Source organism: Pseudopodoces humilis, chromosome 13, assembly GCF_049639895.1.
Source record: "Pseudopodoces humilis isolate 2021_Gansu_Grassland_sample_001 chromosome 13, ASM4963989v1, whole genome shotgun sequence".
Taxonomy (NCBI): Eukaryota; Metazoa; Chordata; class Aves; order Passeriformes; family Paridae; genus Pseudopodoces; species Pseudopodoces humilis.
Window position 1 is genome coordinate 18691381 of NC_142212.1, and position 23454 is coordinate 18714834.

The window sequence follows — 23454 nt, forward strand, 5'->3', positions numbered from 1 at the left end:
TCCCAATATCCCATCTAAACCCACCCTCTCTCTACTTGAAGCCACTCTCCTTGTCCTGTCCCGACAGTTCCTGATGAAATACCCACATTTTTTCTTTCCTTCTTTTAGATCAAGATGGATTTTTTTAAAGTTTACACCTGGCATTTTCCTGCAGGGCTGAAATGTACTAAGCAGTGAGACACAAGTCTTTAAAGGATGCAAACATCATAGGGATAATTGAACATATTTGCTTGTTTTAATCCACATTTTACCCATCTCTGTGAGAACTGTGCCTACGACGCAGCATTTATTCCTAATTCCAAATGCCTTAGCATTAAGTACAATACTTAGACATTTACCTGGTCAAATGTAGCTACAGAATCCCAGGATCACTGAGCTTGGAAAAGCCCTCTGAGATCATCGAGTCCCAGCTGTGCCTGATGGTCACCCTGTCCCCAGCCCAGAGCACTCAGTGCCACCTCCAGGTGACACCTCCAGGGATGGGCACTCCAAACCTCCTTTCCAGTGCCACCCTTTCCATGGGGAAATTCCTGCTGCTGTCCACCCTGAGCCTGCCCTGGCCCAGCCTGGGGCTGTTTTCCCCTCTCCCTGTCCCCTCTGAAGAGCCTGCCAAGTGTCAGATGAGAGAAAGCCACGCTCAGAAGGAGTAACTTGGTTGGTAGCTGCACCAATTTCTGTAAATGGAGAGGGTTTGTGCATTTTCCCGTTCCAGTCTGGGTTTTGGAGCCCTCCCTCTCACAGCTGAGTGGCTGCTGGCAGCTGACACCCATTAGGTGACATCTGGTGCCCAGGACAGTGCTGCCTTCGTGGTCTCCTCCTCCACAGGGCACAGATGGTGGACACTGATCCTGTGACCATTTAGCACAACTGGGAGGGGAAGTAATGGAAGGACGCTGCAATTCCCAGGCTCCCTGCTCCAAGTTTTCTTTCCCTTGAGGAAAATCGATGCAAAATGTGAGCCAGTTATCAGATATTTCACATCCAGGAAGGTACAAGCACGAACACAAGCCCTGGAAATCTGGAAATGCACAGCTGGTGTTTTCTCAGATGGCTTTTTTCTTTAAAAAATAAATTTTAAAAAACAGCAGAAGAAACACAGGTGTAAAAATAAAAGCATAAAACCACATCTCACACAAAAAAAAGCAGAAGAAACAAAGAGATAAGCAAGCTCCCCAACAATTTATGAGTAGAAGATCATGGCAGGATTAGCCACAAAGCCTCACTAAGGTCACTGTGACTGTCTGGAGAGCAAAGGTTGTTCAACAGTGATTGCGCTTCAAAACATAAACCACATCCAACAACACCAGCAGCTGTAGCAAAAACAACCCCAGTAAAACCCTGCACACTCCTTTTTGCTTATATTTTTTAAATTTCCTTGTCCAATCATTCCCAGTCGGGGCTGTCCTGGTGTTAAAGAGCTTCCAGTTCAATTATAGATAAACCCCCGGCTATTGATCGGAGCATTTCCCACCCCAAGAACCAGGACACAGGTTTGAAACCTGTTTTTCTGCTGGCAGCAGAGCAGCTGGAAGCAGAGGAACTATTCAGAACATCATTCCTGGCTCCAGAGGTCACCTTTGCTGGGGGGATCATTAATAAAGCGCACATTTTGCAAGGATTAACACCCACTAAACCTTGGCATTTATTCCAGAGACGGAGATCAATGGGGCACTTTAGCACAGGACTAACAACATCCCTGAGCTGCTTCTTTCCCTCTTTAATCATCTTTAAGTGGGGGGTAGAGAAGCAGCAGTTCAGAGAGTTTGTTTTCTGGTTTATTTGTGGAGCTGGGAACTAATTAATCCCCTTGTTATCAAAGCAGAGCCTCTGATTGGGGTTGTCCAGAGCTCTAAAATGGAGCCCTGAACAAACCACGTGGAGACAAAGCCTGAAGTTCAGGCAGAGGAAGGAGCTTTGTGGAATACAAACAAGGGATAAAGTAGCCTAATTCTGGTTCTTTGATGGATCAAGTGTGAAAAAGAAGACCAATAATCTTTATACTTTGAATTGTATCTTTTTCTACTCAGCAGAAAATCTGTTTGAACATTTATCTATGTTAAAACTGCAGATCCCCTTTTTCAGTGTCATGTCTCCATCATGTGTGTGTGTTCCAAGTAGAATAAAATCTACAAAAAAACAGAGAAGAAACAGCTATTCCACATGAAAATGCATTTCCTATAATTGACATTATTTTTTCTGTATTATTATTCTTTAACTCACAGTGCTGAACCACATGGAGAAAGCACCTAGTGCTCTCTCCAGTTGCAGGATAAGAGCAAAATAAGGATTTAAAACTAAGAATAATAATAAAAAATATTTACACAAAAAGGTAAAAATTATGAACATCGTTCCCAGAATAAATTCCTTTCCTGTTTCTGGAGCTTTGTTGCTGGAGTGGTTGTACCACCTCCCTTCCTCCTGGTGGTCACTTGCCCAGAAGTCATCAAGAATCCAGGCTGGTTTGGTTTGGTTTTCTTGGTTTCTTTGCTCCAGCAGCAAACTTTTTTGGGAATTCAGAGTGCAATAATCCATTTCTGTGGGATTTCGGGATCTCTTTTATGCAAGAGAAGATCATTCCCCAATGCCTGCACTGTTCAACCACCCAGCCTGGCCAGCAGTTCCATTTACTTCATAGCACATTTTAATTCTTACAGTGCAAGTGAATTATGATGGATTTTTGCTCTCAGGTTTCCAATATCTGTCTCTGACAAGACTTCAAGGAACATTCACAAGACAAAGGTTGTGTAACTCCAGGAATCTGAAATTGCATCATTACATTACTCTGTATTGAAAAACAATTGCAAGGTTGCATTCATGAAAAATTAAGTTGAAATTTACTTTAGAATGTGTCTAACAGGACTGAGGGGAAACTAAGCCAATACTTTGGGAAATGTGTACTGGATTAGCACTTTAATTAATTCAATCTTACTTGAGCAGTGCCCTGGATTCATAAAGAGGAGCAACCTGGGACAGGGGAAGGTGTCCCTGCCCATCCCTGCAGGAGGTTGGGATGAGATGATCTTTTTAGGTCCCTTCCAACACAAACCATTCTGCAATTCTGTGATTCAGAATTTTAGGGTAACCAAAAGCCTAAAATTGCAATTTAGGTGGGTTAATGGATGGATGTCAGAGCAGAAGGTGGCACTGACTGAGTAAAGCTCATGGGATGTACCTCATGGGATGGGATCATATTCCTTTGTTAAAAAAAAAAACTCATCTGGGGCCTTAAATTTTGCCTTTGTGGTCACAGGGATTTGCCCTTGAGCCAAGCTGATGTTTGTGCACAGCAGAGTTTAGATCATGTTAGCCCTTCATCTAATTCAGTTAGAAAGTTGATAAAGACATCCTGGGTTTATCTCCTCTGTCCACAGGAGAGATAGAAAAGCTGACAGAGCCACAGGGAGCTGGAGAGCTCCGGCTCCTGAAGGCACAGTGACAAAACCCCAGTGTATCATCCCAAGGCATCTCCAATTTCCACCGAGCAAACAGAGGGGAAAGTGCCTTCCAGCCCGAGTTTTTGCAAGAGACAGCTTGGCTCAACTTCTAATTCCCTCCTGTCTCCCAGCCTGTGCTCCTGATGCTCTCCTGTCTGCTTTACACACCAGATCCTATCTCCCGGGTATTTTTAGCCCATGACAGCGTCCTGAAAGCAACACAAGGACGTTGTGCACTTCATCCTGAGACAGGGAAACTTCTGTCACTGCAGAGCCAACTTTGGAGGTGACTGGAGGCCCACCCCAGGCTGCTGAGGTTGCCCCAGTTTGAAGGAGCTGTCAGTGCTCTGACACTGTCAAAACTCCAAGAGGAACAGCCCTTCCTTAACAGTGGAAAAGTTTTGTTTAAGGGGTTTCTGACAGCTGGAAACACAACAGAGGTTCAGCTGTTTCTTAGGGGTTTTTTTTGTTGTTGTTTTTTATTAAATCATCAATGTTTGCTTTGGTTTTGTTTCTTAGCTTTTTTTCTTAAATGTGTTTTTTTGGGGTTTTTTTCTGATGGAATATCACAATTCTTCAAAAGCAAAATATTTGACAAAGAAATGTTGATCTCAATGAATTTTTGTTTTGACTGAGTACCGGGCAAAACCACAGTATTTGGGTAACATGCAAATGTTTTATCCTGACCTCTAGGAAAAGACTGGTTTAATATTCAAATTTTTCACCACTTTCTGTGTCATTTCTCAAAGATAATGGGCGGAATCTTTAATAAGGTATAAGATAGTTCAGAAAAATCTAAATCAGAACTTTACAAGTTCTAATAAAAAGAAAACTCAGATGTTCAGAAGCTCAACATTCAGCCTCTGAACTTTTACAGTCTTTGTTGAATGAGAAAAAAAATGAGACTATGGAAAGGTTTGGGTTGGGAGGGACCTTAAAGCCCATCCAGTGCTCCCATGCCATGGTGGGGACCTTCCACTGTCCCAGGTTGTTCCAAGCCCTGTCCAGCCTGGCCTTGGGCACTTCCAGGGATCCAGGGGCAGCCACAGCTGCTCTGGGAATTCCATCCCAGCCCCTGCCCACTCTCACAGCCAGGAATTTCTTCCCAATATCCCATCCATCCCTGCCCTCTGGCACTGGGAGCCATTCCCTGTGTCCTGTCCCTCCATCCCTGTCCCCAGTCCCTCTCCAGCTCTCCTGGATCCCCTTCAGGCTCTGGCAGGGGCTCTGAGCTCTTCCTGGAGCTTCTCCTCTCCAGGTGAGCACCCCCAGCTCTTCCTGGAGCTTCTCCTCTCCAGGTGAGCACCCCCAGCTCTCCCAGCCTGGCTCCACAGAAATCTTGAAATGAACAATTACCCTTTTGAAGAGATGTTTCTAAAATATCTTTTTTTTTTCACATTCTCAGTTGGAAACTGAAAAGCTTTAACAGCATTAATTTCCTCAGCAACTGAAAAATTATGTTCCCAGTCTTGTTTGATAAAAATGCATAAAGAAATTCTTTTATTTTGACATAGAAAAGGCTAAATTTTTAATAAAAAATTAAAATTGGCTACAAGAAGCTTGGCTTAATCTGTTGCAAGCAACTTTTAGTCTATTTACTCTTGATACCACTTAGAAAAAGCCCTGTAATTATTTAAAAGAAAATTTTAATGAGGAAATACCTAAAATTCCATTTTAAATTTTATTCCTAATTAAAAATGGAGCTGCTAATTATAATGCCTATCTCCTTTAGAAGGTGCTGCAAGGCTTAATTAATTGTCGGTAAAGCTCATTTGAGAAGCTCACAGGATGGAAGTGCAAAATTGTTTATGTTAATCAGGAGGAGGCTCGGAGAGCTCGGAACGGGGCTGGCAGGGGCTGCTGGCACCTGTGGTTACATTCCAGGAGTTAGAACGTCCTGCTGTCCCCATTTCCCAGCCCAGGAGCAGACCAGGACAGCTGAGGTGCTCCCAACTCATCAGAGAGGTCTCCAGGAGAGCTGGAGAGGGACTGGGGACAGGGATGGAGGGACAGGACACAGGGAATGGCTCCCAGTGCCAGAGGGCAGGGATGGATGGGATATTGGGAAGGAATTCCTCCCTGGGATGGAATTCCTAGAGGAGCTGGCCCTGGATCCCTGGAAGTGCCCAAGGCCAGGCTGGAGCAGCCTGGGACAGTGGGAGGTGTCCCTGCCATGGCAGGGGTGGCTCTGGATGAGTTTTAAGGTCCTTCCAACCCAAACCACCCTGGGATTCAGTGATGAATTCAAGTAACTTTTCTCACTAGGAGAAGGACTCTCCCCTGCCCGACTCTGCCTTCTCTCTGCTGAAGCAATCCCAAGAGGGAAAATGGAAATCCAAGAAGGTTTGAAGTTCAGAGTTTAAGTCTGTGCTACTTTAGACCAGCAAGTCTCCCCTCCCTTTTTTTAAAAATGTGTTTAACATGTACCATGGGAAGGGGCAGCTGAGTGTCCGCAGGGATCACTCAGTGCTGGTGGCATCTCCCACCCCACGAGCTGAACCTCACAGAGCTCAGGACACCATGGTGGGGACCAGGACTAAACAAAACTATTCCCACTCCTGTTCTAAACCTAAACCCGTGCAGTGACCCAGTTTTTGAGGAGAGAGGTTTGTGATTACCTGACAGGAGCTCATATTTGTACGAGAGGAACAGCAAGAGCACATTTAATCTTTCATGCTCCGCTCTGACAGCTGCGCTTTCGCTCGCTCAGCTTTCTTGAAGGATGAGCGAGGCAGAGCTAATTTTTATACATCCCAAATTTCCAGACAGGGATATGCACAAACTGTAGGAGCTGTTTATCTGATTGAGGCACTAATTGTGTGGGTCCTAGCCGGAGCAGCGCGGGGAAGGCAGCGCATTTCACGCTTAATACCAGGGAAGAGACACGCAATGCTCAGTGGATAAAAGGCTCGTGGTCCCAGCTGGGGAAACAGTTCCATTATCTCCCAGCTGCATAGACCTTCCATACGGCTCCGTTCTGCCTCGCTGAACACTCTGCCTTGCTGAGATCTCCAAACAGTCCTGCAGAAAATTGTAGAGATCCTGAGACATCTCCCTGCTCGGAGCTGTAAGTACAGAATCGTGCTGGCTGCTGCAGTGGGGATGGTGCTGGGGAGCTGCGTTTGCCGGGCTGGGTTTTTATCCTTCCTCACTCATTTCCATTTGCATAAGGGGGAGAGAAGGGGGAAAATTCGCTGCTTTATTTCTTCTGCGTGCCTGGAAATGGCTGATGCTCCAAACGTGTGCGTTCTGGGCAGAAAAGGACGCGTAGGATGAATTTGTATGCGAGTGAGGGCTGAGGCAAGCAGAGCCCAGACTGTGCTGGCCATGGGCACCACAGGTACATTGCTGAGGCTCTCCCAGCTCCGTGCTGCAGTGAAACAGGCACCACAGAGCATGACACTGCTAATTCTGGCACTTCCAGATGACTTTCCACAGCGTGTTAAAAGCTGAAGTGGGTAATGAGAGCCTAACCTCATTTCTGCCAGCTGAAGGTGGAAAAGCAATAAACGTAAATCTGCAGGAAAATGTAGGCAAGTCCTAGAAAGAAAGTTTTTCCCTGTTGCTCATTTGAATCATCAGAGGAAAATATAAAGCAAGTTCACAGCCTGTGCTGAACTTTGGGTCTGCACCCAAAGACCTGCAGGAGCGTTAGTTTGGATATTGTTATTTATTTACACTGCATGACACAGCTTTAAAGGATATGATATATCCTTTTTCAAAAGTTTGGGAAGTCTGTGCTTCCAGAGGCAAGTGCTAGAACTTTCTGTTAAATCAGATATTCCCAGGGTGTTTTTGGGGTGAATCCTTGGATTCAGACAGTTGTTGCATGTGGAAAGGGGCTCCTCCAGCAGCTTTTGCAGGAGCAGGATGTTCCAAGCTGACAATTTCCTGCAGCACTTATGGAGCTGAATGATCAAGCAAGATGCAAACACTCTGTAAATAACAGTTACTTATCCTTTCATCAGCACTGCAACCCTTTGCAGATAAATATTGTGAGTTAAAAATCCAAATATTTACTCCTGTGAAGTAGCCTTTCCACCTCCTCCCCTTTTCTTTTTCTCCCCCAAAGAGAGGAGACTTGTCACTTCCACACGAAGTTCTGGAAGTTCAGAGAATTTTTCTGTGTGTGCCACTAAACCCTGCAGTGTTTGTAATTCCAGGCACCACATCCCCACAAATAACCCATCTCCATCAGCCAGCTTTGCCTGTGGTGCTCCAGAGGCACAGTGTCAGTGTTTCACATTCCAGAAGTCTCTGCTTCACAGGTTTTATGACACTAAAAAGTCCCAAATCAGTACCTCTATGAAGTTAGCAACAACCATAGATCACATTTTATTGTGTAAAAAAGAAAAATAAAACCCCCCAATGTTTGCAGCTGTGGGTTTCAGATGCTGGTGAGGTACTGCTGGCCATGGATTACAAGTTTTACCTTCCATGCTGAGGATAAAATTATAAATAATCCATAACAACTTAAGTGCTTTAAATCAAGCAGGAGCCATGTCTCTTTTCCTTTGCTTCCAGCTTTATCACCGCTATTAAAAAGGTTTGTGGTGCATAATAAGATATCCTAAAATTAATTTCTTGCCATTGAAGCAAGTCTTTCCCTCACAGAACAAGGTGCCAGTGTGCCCAAGGGGCCTTAAAACACAAAGCTGGGTGGCTCAAAGCACTATTTGTGCTTGAGCTGAGAATTTTCATTAGAAGATATTTTGTGAGTATGTGGGAAGAGATCAGCTCTATGAAATAGCATCAAATTTGTATTTCCCCAAAAACGATGTTAGCTGCACGTTACTACAATATTCCTTCTGTTAAAAACTGAGTTTATTGCAGGAAATTGCCACAGGTTGGCCTCTGCTCACCTTCCTCAGGGACAAAGAGACACAAAAACCATCTTAGTGGTGCCCTGCTTGTCCCCAGGCTCTCATCCTGTCTCTGGAGCAGGGGAGGCTCTCGCAGAGGAGGAAAACCAGCAAATCCTGGTCTAAAAAGTCATTTATTCCTTCTTCCCAAAGGCTGCACTCAGAGCTGGTCATAACTCCGTGCTTGGGCAAGTTTGCAGCCTCCTCTGGTCGGGAGGGAATCTCTCCAGGAGAAGTGGAGACACAAAGAGATTCAGGCACAGTTTTACAGCTACAACTCCCTGAGTGGTAAAAACCATCCCTGGGACACAATAAAAACCCCCAGGCACAGCAGAATTCAGGTGATTAAGTGACCTCATTTGCATCCAAAAAAAAACGATCAGGCTCCACAAATCTAAATACTTCTTTACACAAAGGCTTTCCAGAGGAGCAGAATATGCAAGGAAAAAAACACCTTAAAAGAGAGCAAAGCATCTTCAAGTGCCCTACTCACAGATAACAAGAACAACCCCAATGGAAACAGATCAGGGCACTTCACAGTTCTCCATCTTTCAGAGGAAAAAAACCCACACTCAAGTGTGAGACAGAGCAGCAGAGGTATGGAAACCCTACCTGGAGCTAGGAAAGTGCTAAACACACCAGGTCAGCACAGGCTAAGGAGCCAGCAAGATATTTTTGCACAAAATACCCTCATGGGGACTTGAACTCATCGGTTTCAGAGGCTGGAGGAGAAGCAGTGAGGAAAAGCTGGAATTTTTCCATACCTCAGCTCTCAGCTCTGTCCCCTCCTCCAAGCAGCTCCTGGTGCAGAACCTCCAGCCGTGGCTTTTCCTGGTGGATGAGGAGCAGCTGGTCAGCACTTCCTGCTGCTTTTGTTCTTGAGGGCACAGGGCCTTCTTCCCAAATCCTTTGAGATCCCAAAAATGATTGATCATGAGTTGATCATGGTTATGGCAGCCTTCCAGTGCCTGACCAGCTCCAGGAGAGCCAGAGAGGGACTTGGGGCAGGGGACAGAGGGACAGGACACAGGGAGTGGCTTCCCACTGTCCCAGGGCAGGGATGGATGGGATCTTGGGAAGGAATTGTTCCCTGGGAGAGTGGTGAGGCCCCGGGATGGAATTCCCAGAGCAGCTGTGGGATCCCTGGATCCCTGGCAGTGCCCAAGGCCAGGCTGGACAGGGCTTGGAGCACCTGGGACAGTGGAAGTGTCCCTACCCAGGGGATGAGATGGGCTTTAAGGTCCCTTCCAACTCAGGAAATTTCATTGTTCTACACTCTCATATCTTTATTCATTTTGGGAGTCGTTGTGTTTTGGGTTTCCTGCAAGAGTTAAAACTCCAGAGCATGCAGTGCCCAGAGGAACCACTGAGAGAGAGGGATGGGGAGGAAGGAGCTGGAGAGAAGAATAATTTCCCTCACTTAGACCCTCGGATGTATTTTCAGCCTATAAAGACCAGTCAGAAAGGCAGTTTGTTTTATTAAAATTCCTGCCAGCATCTGCTGCAAAGCTCTTGTTAAAAGAGATGGAAAACATCAGAAAGATGAGAGAAGCCATGTTCTGTCCTTGTTCTTTACACAACACAATAATATGGAAGGGAGTGTAATTGGTTTCCCAATAACTGCTTTTATTGGTTATATCCAAACACAAGTGGGCCAGGTACACAAAAACCCTCCCAGGGTTCTGATCCCAGCTCCCAACAGAGACAGCTCAAACAAATAAAAACATTCTGTCTACTTTTCCTACAATAAATCCTTACTTCTCTTCAGGATACCCTGATGTCATCACCAGTAAGATCCATTTTTTTTTAAATAAGATTCTTCAGGAAAAAAAAAATAAATATATTTGGTAATGAATTCAGCTCTCCCACAGCTGCAACCAAAATATGAGGATCCCAAATCCCTCTTTGTGGTGATGCCTGCAAGGAATCTTTTATTAAAATTCTCTTATTAAACTTATCTCTTATTAAATGGGGGAAGACTGGCTGGAAAACAAGGATCCTCTGCTGTAAAAAGCAGTGTAAATATCAAGTGTGTACCTTTGAGCAGCACCTGGCTTTAATTCCCATCCCTGTGATTCACGCTGGGAATGCAGAACCTGGCTGGGATGAAGTTCTGCACCAAGTTTCTCACTGAAATGAATGAATTTTCAGTCATTTAGTGATTATTTCTGCTTCAAACACACCTTTCTTTGGGAATTGCAAGTTTCACCATGTCCCACTGCCTGGTCCATTGTAGGGTCAGGACATCAGGAATGGGCCTGCCTGGATCACAAAGTGCTTGGCACTGTTTCTGAAACCCTGGTGCACTTCAGCAATTTAAATCCAATTCTCCCAGACATTCCCTCACCGAGTTTGATGTGTGCAGAACACGAGTGGTACCTTTGGTGAGAGAAATGGGGATTAAAAGCACAGAAGTTTCTGCAACTTCATCTCTTGGAGCAGTTTCTGATAATCCTACCATGAAATTACAAAACCAGCGGGACCAGAGCAAACCTCCCTGGAAATTGTACTCCCTCCATTTGTAAAGGAAGCCAGATAAGGTGTAGATTTTTATCATCTAAATGAGAGAGCCTGTGTCACGTGGAGTACCCAATATCCCACTCCTCAGCTGAAAACCCAGACTTTGGGCTGGTGTGCAGTGGATCCGTGGATCCCTGCCTTTCCCAGGCTGCTGCAGCTTCCAAGGAGTTTGTCCTTGAGCCAAGGAAAGAAAAACAAAACCAAAATTCTCCACAGAACCACACCGTGACCTCCAGCAGAGCTGCTGATTCGCCCTCGTGCCTCAGTTTCCCCTCTCTGATTTACCAGCTAGCAGCCACCATTCCAGCTATTCCTGATGCTTTAGAGTGGGATAACCCTGACTGGATAACAGCTGGGAGCTGTTTTACCCATGGCACTGTCACTTGTCCCTGGTACCGCAGCATCCAGACTCTCCTCACACTGACTCTGCTAATTCCCTTAATTTACCCACTTAGCCCCAGATGGGTTTGTTTTCCTTTGGCTGATAATAGCAGGGAAGATCTGCAGTCCCCAGCGAGGGAATTTCTGTCCCAGAAATTGTTTTGTCTGCTGCTTTAGCGGGAGCACTTGGGCTGCACAGCGGGTTAGAGGTTTTACCCCTGTTAAAGTCACTTAAACTGCCACCTTTCCCTCAGCACTGATCTCATTAGAGGTGACACATTGCTGCAGCCTCTCCACAGAGGTCACCCAGCCCTTTCTGGAGCTATCACACAAAGCTAAAAGCCATAAATATTATCTTTAACCCTCTCCTTTCCTGTCTTACTCCAAAACCACTGGAGGTGCAGGTCTAATTTCTTCCCTGAACACACTCTGGCTCCTCTATTCCACCCAATCCATGAGTTAGGTTTGTGCTTTCAGTCCTGGCTCAATCTTCCCATCCCAAAATCCAAATAAATACCGATATTTGGTATAAAACTCTAATGCCTGGGCAGCTGTATTCCCATCTGCCTGTGAGGGCAGAGCCACAGGGGAAAGACTTGTCAGAGGGATCTTCTACTTACAAGGAAAATCTTTGTTTCCTACATCATTGAAATAAGAGCAGTTATTCATGAATTCCTCTGCAAAAGCCCAGGCCAGTGAAAGGTGTCCCTGCCCACAGCACGGGGTTGGGACAAGATTATCTTTTATGGTCTTTCCCAATCCAAAGAGTTCTGCCATTCCCTGAAAAACTTTAGATGAAAATAAACAGGCTCCTTATTTAGGGAGAGAATTCTTGTAGAGCTGAGTGTACTCTAAATATTTGTTGTTGATGTTTAAGTACTGAGTAGATTTTGAGCAGGATGAAGTCAGGCTGGCACCTGTGCCAGCATTCCCAGGAAAAACTCCTGTCCTGGGCTGGAGGCTGGAGGTGTGGTGAGGAAGGGTGAGGAGGTGGAGTGCCCATCCCTGGAGGTGTCCAAGCAGGGCCTGCAGGTGGCACTCAGTGCTCTGGGCTGGGGACAAGGTGAGGATGATGGACTTGAAGATCTCAGAGGGCTTTTCCAAGCTCAGTGATCCTGGGATTCTGAGAAATGGCCCTTGCTCAGGTGGGGCTCCCTGAAACTGAGTCCAAGCCGTGTCCTCAGCACACTCCTGCTCAGGTCCCCTCTGTTCCCTGTGTGCTGAACACAGAGCTATAGGTTTAATGCACCATTTGACTATTTTTCTATATTTTTTCCTGCCTGTAAATAGGATTATCCCCCCCTCTATGCTGCTGCCATGGCCCAAACACAACTCAGTGCTGCAGCTCTGTCCTAGCCATGGTGCCAGTGCTGCTCCATCCCCTGCTGCCCCTCTCCAGGTCTGATTCCAGCTGAGACATCACCTCAGCTTTTACTCAGCTGCCTGAAGCAAGGGAGAATCCTGGCTTAGGACCCTGCTCACAATTGCTGCAGTTCCAGCCAGGAATAAACTGTTCTTAACTTAAATACTCCTCTGAGGACACTGAGCTTGGGGGAAGCAGCATAACTGTGCTGGATCTAGTGCAAGCAGGGATAAGTGAGCCTGGACATGCTGGATAACTTGGGAAAGCAGCTGGAAAGAGAGGGGAGGGAAAGGGGAGCAGTGGTGAACGCAGCTGAACAATAATGATCACTTTAGACTGTAGTAAATGCAGTGTTTCCAGATGAAACACGGACTTGTTGAAGCTACAAAGAATGAAAATGCTGCCAAAGTGAAAGATTTGTCCAGAGGCAGCCCAAAAAATACCTCAAGGAGAAGGGAAAGCCCTTCCATAGCGAGAGGGAGGTGAGGCTGTGCTTGGTGCTGGGCAACCCACAGAATAATTGATATGGCAAATTAAATAGTGATAAAAGTGATAGAGCAAAGTGGGCAAAGCTCAGTGGAAGAAGAGCTGGTGTGGAGTTAAATTTGCAGGGAAAAGATTTTTTTGCTTTAAAGCAAAATGCCACTAAGGTGAGCAAGGATCTACCAGTGAATCTCAGAGAAATCTTGATAACAAGAGACTTCAAAAGTGTTTTGGGATGCTCTGAGGAAAGCTGTGGGGTATGCTATTTGGAATTATTCTGTACTTGAGGTATTTCAGCATTAATTGTGCAGCTTTACTCAAAGATTACTCATTTTCAAGTTAGTCTTACCAAAGGTGTTGAATAATGGATGATATTAAACTTTGGGTTAGGGATTCAGGGGATTGATTTGGAAGACACAGGTGAGACATCCCCAAAATCAAACTTCTGTCAAAAATTAGCAGAATAAAAGTTACATTTGAAGTACAAGAACTGAGGAAAAAACACCTTTCTCACTGATTCAGGCAAAATAAAAATGACTAAGCCTGTCACGATTTTACCTCTTTGTCTGGCTGACTTTCTCAGCAAGATTGATTCCAAATCCAGCTAAGCCCTGAAAGGAATTAGCAGGAAACTGCTTTGTTGGAGGATGCTGAGGGGGTGGGTTGAGCAGCCAGGGAAGCAGCAGCAATACCCAAAAATAAACCCCAGCCCTGACTAACCAGTGGGCCCTGTTGAGTTCACTAAAGTATGAGTAAGCCATAAAACCTCTCACTTGAATCCACTGAGGCAAAAGCAATACTCTGAGAGAATAAAAAGCAGGTGAGAAAAGGTTTGTGAGATCATAAAATCTGAGAACACAGAGTGGGAGGGACCTTAGGGATCATCCAGTGCCACACCTGCCATGGCAGGGACACCTTCCATGGTCCCAGGCTGCTCCAAGCCTCATCCAACCTGGCCTTGGGCACTGCCAGGGATCCAGGGGCAGCTCCAACTGCTCTGGGCACCTGTGCCAGGGCCTCCCACCCTCACAGGGAGGAATTCCTTCCCAATATCCCATCCAATCCTGCCCTCCTTCAGCTTAAGCCATTCCCTGTGTCCTGTCTTTCCTTGCCCTTGCACAAAGTCCCTCTGACCCTTTTTGTGGCCAACCGCAGGAAGGCTTCATCCAGAGAAAGGCCCTGGGTTGGATTCATAGGTGGATTCCGAGTTTTGTGTTTGACTGAATTTATACAAATGTATGCATATATATATTGAAAGTAGAAGAACTTTATAAAGTAGAAGTTCTGCAGTCATGCTTATTCCGTACAGGGACCTGCAATAAGAACTCCTGACCCTTAAAGCAAGGAGGTGAGGCACAAAAATCTGTTATTCCTGGTGTTAATTAGCATTATTCTATCCAGAAGTGTCCAAAGCCAGGCTGGACAAGGCTTGGAGCACACTGGGATTGTGGAAGGTGTCTCTGCCCATGGCAGGGCTGGAATGAGAGGAAATTTAAGGTCCCTTCCCACTGAAACCATTCCAGGATACTGCAAGGCAGTTTGGAGCAGCATCACTTGTGCACCTGATGCAGGGGGAGGCTGAGGCAGCAATATTTTACCCTCTGTGCCCTGGTGATGGATGGATGGATGGATGGATGGATGATGGATGGATGGATGGATGGATGATGGATGGATGGATGGATGGAGGGATGGATGGATGATGGATGGATGGATGGATGGATGGATGGATGATGGATGGATGGATGATGGATGATGGATGGATGGATGATGGATGGATGGATGGATGGATGATGGATGGATGATGGATGGATGATGGATGATGGATGGATAGATGGATGGATGGATGGATGATGGATGGATGGATGGATGATGGATGGATGATGGATGGATGGATGGATGGATGATGGATGGATGATGGATGGATGATGGATGGATGGATGGATGATGGATGGATGATGGATGGATGGATGATGGATGGATGGATGATGGATGGATGGATGATGGATGGATGATGGATGGATGGATGGATGATGGATGGATGATGGATGGATGGATGGATGATGGATGGATGGATGGATGGATGATGGATGGATGATGGATGGATGGATGATGGATGGATGATGGATGGATGGATGGATGATGGATGGATGGATGATGGATGGATGATGGATGGATGATGGATGGATGATGGATGAATGGATGATGGATGGATGGATGATGGATGGATGATGGATGGATGGATGATGGATGGATGGATGATGGATGGATGGATGGATGGATGATGGATGGATGGATGGATGGATGATGGATGGATGATGGATGGATGATGGATGATGGATGGATAGATGGATGGATGGATGGATGATGGATGGATGATGGATGGATGGATGGATGGATGATGTATGGATGGATGGATGGATGATGGATGGATGATGGATGGATGATGGATGGATGATGGATGATGGATGGATAGATGGATGGATGGATGGATGGATGATGGATGGATGGATGGATGATGTATGGATGGATGGATGGATGGATGATGGATGGATGGATGGATGATGTATGGATGGATGGATGGATGATGGATGGATGGATGGATGGATGATGTATGGATGGATGGAGGACAGCAGATCATGACCCATGGGCAGCAAACCTTCCCTGCAGTCCCACCCTTGTGTCTGATCTCAGCTCAGGCCTTACCCATGGTTGAGCACCAGGCCACAGCCTGTGCAATCACCCGCTTCAATAATCAGTGTCTGCTCTGATGAATTACAGCCCAGGCTGGGGATGCTTCAGAATAAATGAGCTGGGCTGAAGGGTGTGACAGGTAACAAAGCATTTGTAATGGGCTGTACAGCCATTAAATGCAAAATAAAAAGGGGCACTAAAGTATGTGTCAAAACAATCAGCAATAAAGCTGAAATCTATTTAGGTCTTCGTTGTTGTCCTGGCATGAGAGACTGAAAATTAACCTTGCTCTGTATAATTGCAGGAGGGTGTCAGGGAGGTTCTCAGGTCACTTGTGGTGCTGCCACTCTCAAGCTTTGGGCCATTTGAGGGGGTTGTTCCTCCTGTCACGGTGCAAGTTTGGGTTATCCCCACCTGCTGTACCAAAGCCTGCTTGGGCTGGTGTCGTGGTTTTAAACCAATAACTAAGAAAATTACTTATTTCTTGCTGTGAGATATGGATTAGAACAAGAGCAAAACAGGCATAAAACTTAAAAGGGAAAAAGAAAGAAAGTTTATTGACAAACTACAATAAGAACACCAGAATAAACTTCCAGAAAAACCTTTTCATCCCCTGTCTACCCACTATTCCCTTGTTCACATGACAAAAGAGACAAAACCTTTGGAACTTTGATGGTTAAAACAGTCCCAATTCTTGCTACAGTCTTTTCACCAGTCTTTATAGAGAAACAGAAGTTTCTTCCTGTTAATTTATGGAGTTTCTCACAAGAAAAACTATTTTTCTTATAGTTTTCCATTGCTCTAATGTTAGCTGCCCAGAGCTGCTGTTATTAGAGCCCACTCCTCCCATTTTTACATCACTCTGAGGTGTGTATGGGCCATGAGACTAGGGATGGGATTTTTAAGGATAAGTTATTCAAAGGCAAAAAGTCTTCTTCATCTGTTTCTGTGAGCTTCACTAGAAAACAGTTTTCTCATTGTCTCTCAAGGCTTCAAATCTTCCAGCACTTCACTGTACCATAATTACTCTACTTTTTACTCAAAATTTACACTTTGAACACTCTCTTCCTCCCTATATACTGTCATGAATTAAAGGAGCGTTTTCAAGACCTTATTGTCCATTTCCATAGTTTTAACAGAAAGATATTTCAGCTTAATTAAAGCATCTTCTTAATTCTCTACCTTTTCTTTTCTTTCTTGTCACTAGTAGTTTATAAAGTCTCTTTTCATGTTGATCACTCTCTTTTCTCTGTCTGGATAAAAAGATTAATCCGCAAGTCTCATCTGGGTAATGAAAGAGTTAAAATCTTGCCCAGGCTGTTGTAGGTAGTTCTGTGGCCTCGGCCGGTGCAGGAGCTGGAGCCGTCTGTGATGGAAAGCTCCTCATGGCTGCTCTGAAGAGTGTAGGCGCCGCGCCCAGCCCGCTGCAGGCCCAGAGCCTCTCTCCTTCTTCACTCAGCAGTCTCCAGTGAATCCAGCCACAGCAAAAAACCTGCAGCCGAGCCAGAGATCGGCTCGGCCCGGCCCGGCCGGAGCCCGGAGAAAACCCCCTCCACAGGGCCCGCATCCCCCGGCCGGGAGACGCTGGGCCCAGCCCAGTCCCCGCCCGGCCGCACGGCCTGGGCAGGGAGAGGGAAGCCTGGAGTTCTGCCGCCCTTCCCAGCCAGGAAACAAAGAGAGCCAAGAGAGCTCTGGTTTTACACTTTAAGGTAGGGTTCACAAGTTGATCTCACTTTTCAATGGCCTAAACTGCTGTCAATTCTCAGCAATGACCGATAATTGGTCAGGAGAAAAGACGCCAGGCAGATCCCAGCAACTTAAACTTTCTTAAAGGTAAAGTAACTCCATGACAGCTGGCCATGGACAGACAACAAAAGGTGCAAGAGGTGCCTCCAGGAAGGTCTCAGAAGATGCTGCTGCACCAAGCAACTCTGGGGCTCTGGGTTAAACTCCTGCCTAAATCTGCACTTACACCAGGGCTGGGGAGGGCTTGGAACAACCTGGGAGAGTGGAAGGAAGAGCTGATCTCACACAGGGATGGGACAAGGGCATCTCTAGGCTGTTCCCAGGAATTTACACTCTTCAGAGAAGTTTCTCGTGGCTACACTGTTAAAAAAACCTGTAATGGATGTTTCTGTTTTGCTTTTATTTCAGTGTTTTGGAGGAGCAGTAATGCTTTGGGTAAAATTCAAATCAATGCAAACTTCATAAGCCAATAAAATTTTATAGATGGTTATCCAATATGTAATTTGTTACACAATTTCTCTGTGGCTTCTGTTTATTGAGACATAAAGACTTTGCTTTTTTTAAGGGAGATTTTATGTGAAGAGGGCATAAGAGGGAATAACCTTTCATACCTATTGTGCCATAAACTAAATTACTCTTAACCCAAACCATTTATCTTGTGGTGGCAGCCTAATGAGACCAAAGGAAACAGAAACAAACTGCCTGGAGTTTTCTTGAAGGGACAATTTTTATTTCCATCAAGCCTGTAGCTTCCCAGAATGGCCACATGGATGTCACAGTTGATAATATCAGATAATATAATAAAAAATAATCCAAGGAAATGATGAGGATATAAAGCTTGGGACAGAGAATAAGTGTAGAAGAGATGTTATGGTGTAGTTGCACACTCTGCTTATTTCCTGGCAGGAATTTCTTGCTGCATGTGAGTAAAGGAGGGAAGGGAAGGAAATCTGAGCTGCAGCCTGGGGGCTGCTCAAATAGAGATCAGCATGGCTTTGGTGATTTGGATCAGGAGGGCTGGAAAAGCTCTCAGCATGAATGATCCCCACCCTGGTGAGGAAATTCACTGCAATGCCTGGTGCTCATGACTAGGATGTTCTTGCTCTAATACAAATTTTCTCTTTGCAATATCCTTTGGCCTGTACACAACATCCTTTTTCCCAGGTGCAATTTCAAAGCAAAGGAGCAAAGCTTGGGAGCAGATGCGACTTTTCTTTTTTATGTTTCATTTTTTTGAGCCAGATACACAAACATAAAAGGAGCTTTACTCAGTAGGTCCTGCTTGAAGTACGAGTGCACTGACCCGGAGATACACACAGAGTAAAAGCCTATTTGAGGCTGTCTCATAAGTTAAGTGAAGCTCCAAGTCTTTGGAAAGCTGATCTAAATTGTGCTGAAATCAGTGGGATGTGTTTCCCTTTCCCAGGACTGGGTCAGCCCTGGCATGCTGCTTATCAGCTCTGTTAATTCCTGGGTGATTTCCCCTCCACAAAACACATTTGTGGCTGTGGGGTTTGCCTGGGAACAGGGATTGAAGTACATGGTGATGAACTTGCACTCTGATGAGGACTGATTTGCCTGTTAAAGAAAGAAAAGCTAAAGGCAGTGGATCCCTTCAGACCCCAAACTTGCTATTTTTCCCTTAAAGGATGACAGATTTTTGTGAGAGGAGCAGACCAAGAGAGGAATAGAAATAATCTGTGTTGCTCTTAGCACAGAACTGGTGAAAAAAATGGATTAGTGTCACTATGAGGTAACAACATTGTTTTATGTGTCAAGGGAAAAAGAGAAATAGTCCATTATTTAGATCAGCACCAGTAAATGGATGTTTTTAAGACTGAAAAGCAGGGCCATCTCTTTCTTATCACCTCCATTCAATCTCCTAAACTCTTGCTGAACCTGTAACAGAGCCTGGGCTGTGAGAGAAAGCGAGCCAAGGCTCAGAGTGACACAGAGTGACACCAGCAGGAGCTATTAGAGGAATTTATGTGCACAATCAGACATGGGCATGACAAGAAGTTGGGGAAGCTCTGCAGTATCCCAGGAAACAATCTGCATTATTAAGAGCAGAACTCCAGGGAAGGTGTGATGAGCTTGACAAAGTGCAGACCCTTCACTTCAGGATCCTCCTCAAAGCCTCTTCCTCAAAAACAGAAGCATTTTTAAGTCAATCAGAGACCAAACTCTGTTTTGAGGTTTTACCACTGCAGTTCCAAGGAAATGTGTAGAAACTCGTTGATGGAGCAGCTTTGCAGGGATGTGAGGCTGAAAATGAGGCTCTTACAATGTTTTTTCTGCAGTTGTTGGGATGGGTTTGGTAGTCCTGGGGAAGCACCAGGTTGGGGTTTGGTGGCTCTGAACTGGTGTCAGTGTTGGTGTGAAACTGGGCTAAACCTTCCTGAAATGGGGCACATTTCAGCTTCCTGGGTATTTAAAGAAAGACTTGAAAAGGAAACTTCATTGTTAAATATTGTAGGTCCTTGTCCCATGGAAATGCTCACCAGAGGGGAAGGAAAGATGTAATCATGGGGGTTTCACTGCTCAGGTTTACCAATCAAACTGTTTCAAAGGATTTATTTTTTTTTCTTTTAATATGTAGCCCAAATTCAGCAAATCATCTAAATTAATCCTTTGCACTTGATATGAGAGTGATCCTATAGCAAAGAATTCACCCAAAAATATGTTAATTAGCAATTTCTGCTATGGAGCAGCCATTCCACAAACCTGGCTTTAGACAGACGCTGAAGCAGGGATCTTAAATTCCAAGGACCCCTAAAATTGAATGTTTTCCTTGAACAAATCCTTGTTTTTCTCTGGAATATTTGCAGTGTTAAATCACCAGCTTCCAGTTTTGAAGGCAGTTTATCTTGGGCACCTTTAAAAATGAAGGGGAAGTTTGGGATGTTGACTTGTTTTGTTTTGATTGCTGTGGAAAATGAGTGATTCCTTGATAATGAAGGCACTCATGGATTTCTTGGGACAGAACTTTTTATTTTTCATGGTCTAAATGTAATGGTTTTGGCTTAAAACAGAGGACAACTTTTGTAAGAGGTTTAGTGAAATCATGTGCTTTAGTAGAGACCCCAAAAGGCAAAAGTTGTTTTTGATAAGGGATAAAGGAATGATAAGAGCATGAGGAATGCTATGAAAACACAGATTTTTTATATTCTTCAATTCTGCTGAACCAACAACTGTAAGAGTTTACAACAGTTTGATGCAGGAATGAAACCAGAGAAATTTCAGGTTTTTTTGCCACCACAAAAACACAGCCAGGGATGGATTAAGGAAGCAGGAACTGCTTGGGAAGTAGACAGAAACAGGATATAAACATGGAATGGAAAATACAGAGCGAGGGGATGAAAAGGGAAGGAGAACCAGCTAAAGATGAGGTGAATTTTCATTGAATGTTAACAATAACAATATTCAGACCCTCAGGATTTTTCACTCTGCAGATTTCTCTGGTTAATTGTGTTTTCCCTGCACTTTTCTGGGTGCTCAGGACCTTGGTGGTGAGGGATGGGAAAAATTCCCCAGCACCCCGTTGTAATTTGGGCATTTAATCAGAAAAACTCTTTGCATCAGGATGTGCCAAGTGCTCCTCAGAACAGCCTTGGGTGAGACAAGCTTAATTCACTTTTTCTTTCCTGTGTTATAATAGATCATTTGGCATTGTCTCCTCTCAATTATTCCCTGTGATTCCAACAACACATTTTGGTGCATAAAGAGAGTGGAAATGAAAGCACTGAATAGAAGGGGATAAAAGAGGCTCCTTGGAGAGCTGATGTTAAAAGGCAACAGGTGAAAGTCCTGTTAGATTTCAGTGTCCAGTTTAATGGAAACAAAGCAGGAATGAAAAGGAAGTTCTGCCTCTGGGAAAAAAACAGCACACTGCCAGGAAAAATCTCTTGCTAAATATTTATATCCAGTCCTGGCCTTTCACGGCCCTTCACGTTTTTGAATTTTAGAATTGATTTATTTTGAGTAACTGCATACATAAATAAGTGCATCCTAAATATATCTCTCTGTGTATTAGGAGAATCTAAGTAAAATTATTATTCTTATCATAAAACAGATAAATTTAAGGAGTTCTTCATCCAAATATATTTGGTTCTGGTTCCCAGCTGGTGCAAATTTGCATTTTTCCATGAAGGTTAAAGTTTTCCTACTCTCACCCTGGAGCAGCCAACCCTGTTCACCTGCTAAAAACCCAGAACACCTCCAGAACAGCAAGTTCAAGTTCTTTAGTGTACCCAGGAAGGGAAAACATTCCTAAATCCTGATTACTATTCCAGCTAACATTTTGCTTTTCTAACCTGTTCTGAGTTTGTAGGAATTGTCTGCTGCATATCCAGCAGATGCAAATGCATCAATCCCTGCATGTGTGACTTGTTTGGAGTGCAGGGCAATTATCCAGGAATAAAATCAATTTCTAACAAATCATCTGCCATGTGCAAAGCAGGACTCTAATAGTAATTAAAGTCATAAAATGGATTAATGTTTATCTCTTTCTTTTACCCACTGGTAAAAACAGCTCATACATGGGTTCTAGGAAAGAGCATGAACTGCAGAATAAATTAATTAATAAACAACATATAATCACAAATCAATTCATTTTAGGCCTAGGATTACATCACAATTTTCAAGCAACTTGATACAATTGATTTATGTCATTTGAAGTGACTTTGAAGTGACTTTGAGGAAATTTAGATGCAAAAATAAAAGCATATTTAATGAGTAAAAAGGAAAAAATAGATATGTCTTGTTTCAAGTGCACCAAAACATTCCCTGTAATAAAATGAATCTCTAAAGTTGTACTTCTAATTAGCTCACATTGACATGTTCTTCTCCAATACACTCAAACACACAGCTCATAACCAAGTTTTCTTCTCAAATCGCCAACTTAAATGCAAAATAATAAGTCTGTAAGTTATTCCCTGGCTTGAAACACGATCAGATTCTCAAAATCAAAGCAGTGCTTAATATTAAAGTTGTTAAAGAAGGACATGGCTATTTATATTTGTTAAGCCCCAATAACTCCATCATTTTAATTGAGAGCAGTGGACCTTCCATTCATTCTGGGCAGGGAAGCCTTCCCAATTTCCAGTCCTTGTGCTCCCTCCTCCCTGCTTGGCTGGTGTGGAGCAGCCTCAGTGCATCCCTGTACCTGCCCAGCCTTGCTGGGGATCCCTCTGCTCCTCCCTCTTCACCCAAACCCTTCTGCATTTTCCCTGGGCATCCTTCAGGAACTCCAGCTTTTCTCCTTGCCTGTTGTTTAAAGGATTTCCTCCTCTTCCTCTCCTGCCTTGCCCCAGCTCTTGAGCTGCAGCAGAAGAGGTCAATCATTGGTATTCCTCTGCCCATCTCCAGATCATCTGGAAACCTGTCTCGACACTAAAGCCATCTGTTTGCTGCACTGATTATTCCACTTGGCCGTATCCCCTGTCTTAAAATACATAGATTATGCTGAATTAAGTCCAGTTTCATCCAGAAACCAACTGATTATTATCTTCCTTTTCCTCATTATCCAAGAGATTCTAAATGATAGCAATAATCAGCAACAGCATCGCCAAGGAGGAAGGGAAGGGGGAGGATCCTCATTTCACACTGAATCATTTACTTGTTAAACAATAAGCCTTGAAATTAACTTTCCCTCCTGACACCCCTGCATGCACAAATGCAAATAAAACGATTACAGGCTTCATCTTGGGCAAAAATAATGGTCATGGATGGTTCAGTTAATCTTAAAGTCATCCAGGAATTCCAGCCTTGCTTGTTCCTATTTATATGGGTTAGAATTCCATCTAATCATGGTTTAAATCTGTGGCCACCCAGGTCAGCCCAGAACTAGTCCTGGCCACTTTATTTATTGCTGCACTGCAGTATATGGCTATTAAAAAATCCAAATATTTCCTGATGGCTCTCGGGGGAAATCTACAGTTCATAATTTCCTTTCATGGTACTATTAATACTTCCT

At 44.4% G+C, this 23454-nt stretch overlaps 1 protein-coding gene across 2 annotated transcripts in view; it reads left to right on the forward strand.

Moving 5' to 3' along the window:
* Positions 1–6174: 6174 nt before the first annotated feature.
* The window catches only part of CNTN6 (contactin 6), a 125791-nt gene continuing 108511 nt past the window's right edge, over positions 6175–23454 (forward strand). For both annotated transcript variants that reach the window (XM_014251500.2, XM_088061720.1), the window contains exon 1: positions 6175–6501. The gene's annotated coding sequence lies outside the window, so the exon portion shown is untranslated. The remainder of the gene's footprint in view (positions 6502–23454) is intronic.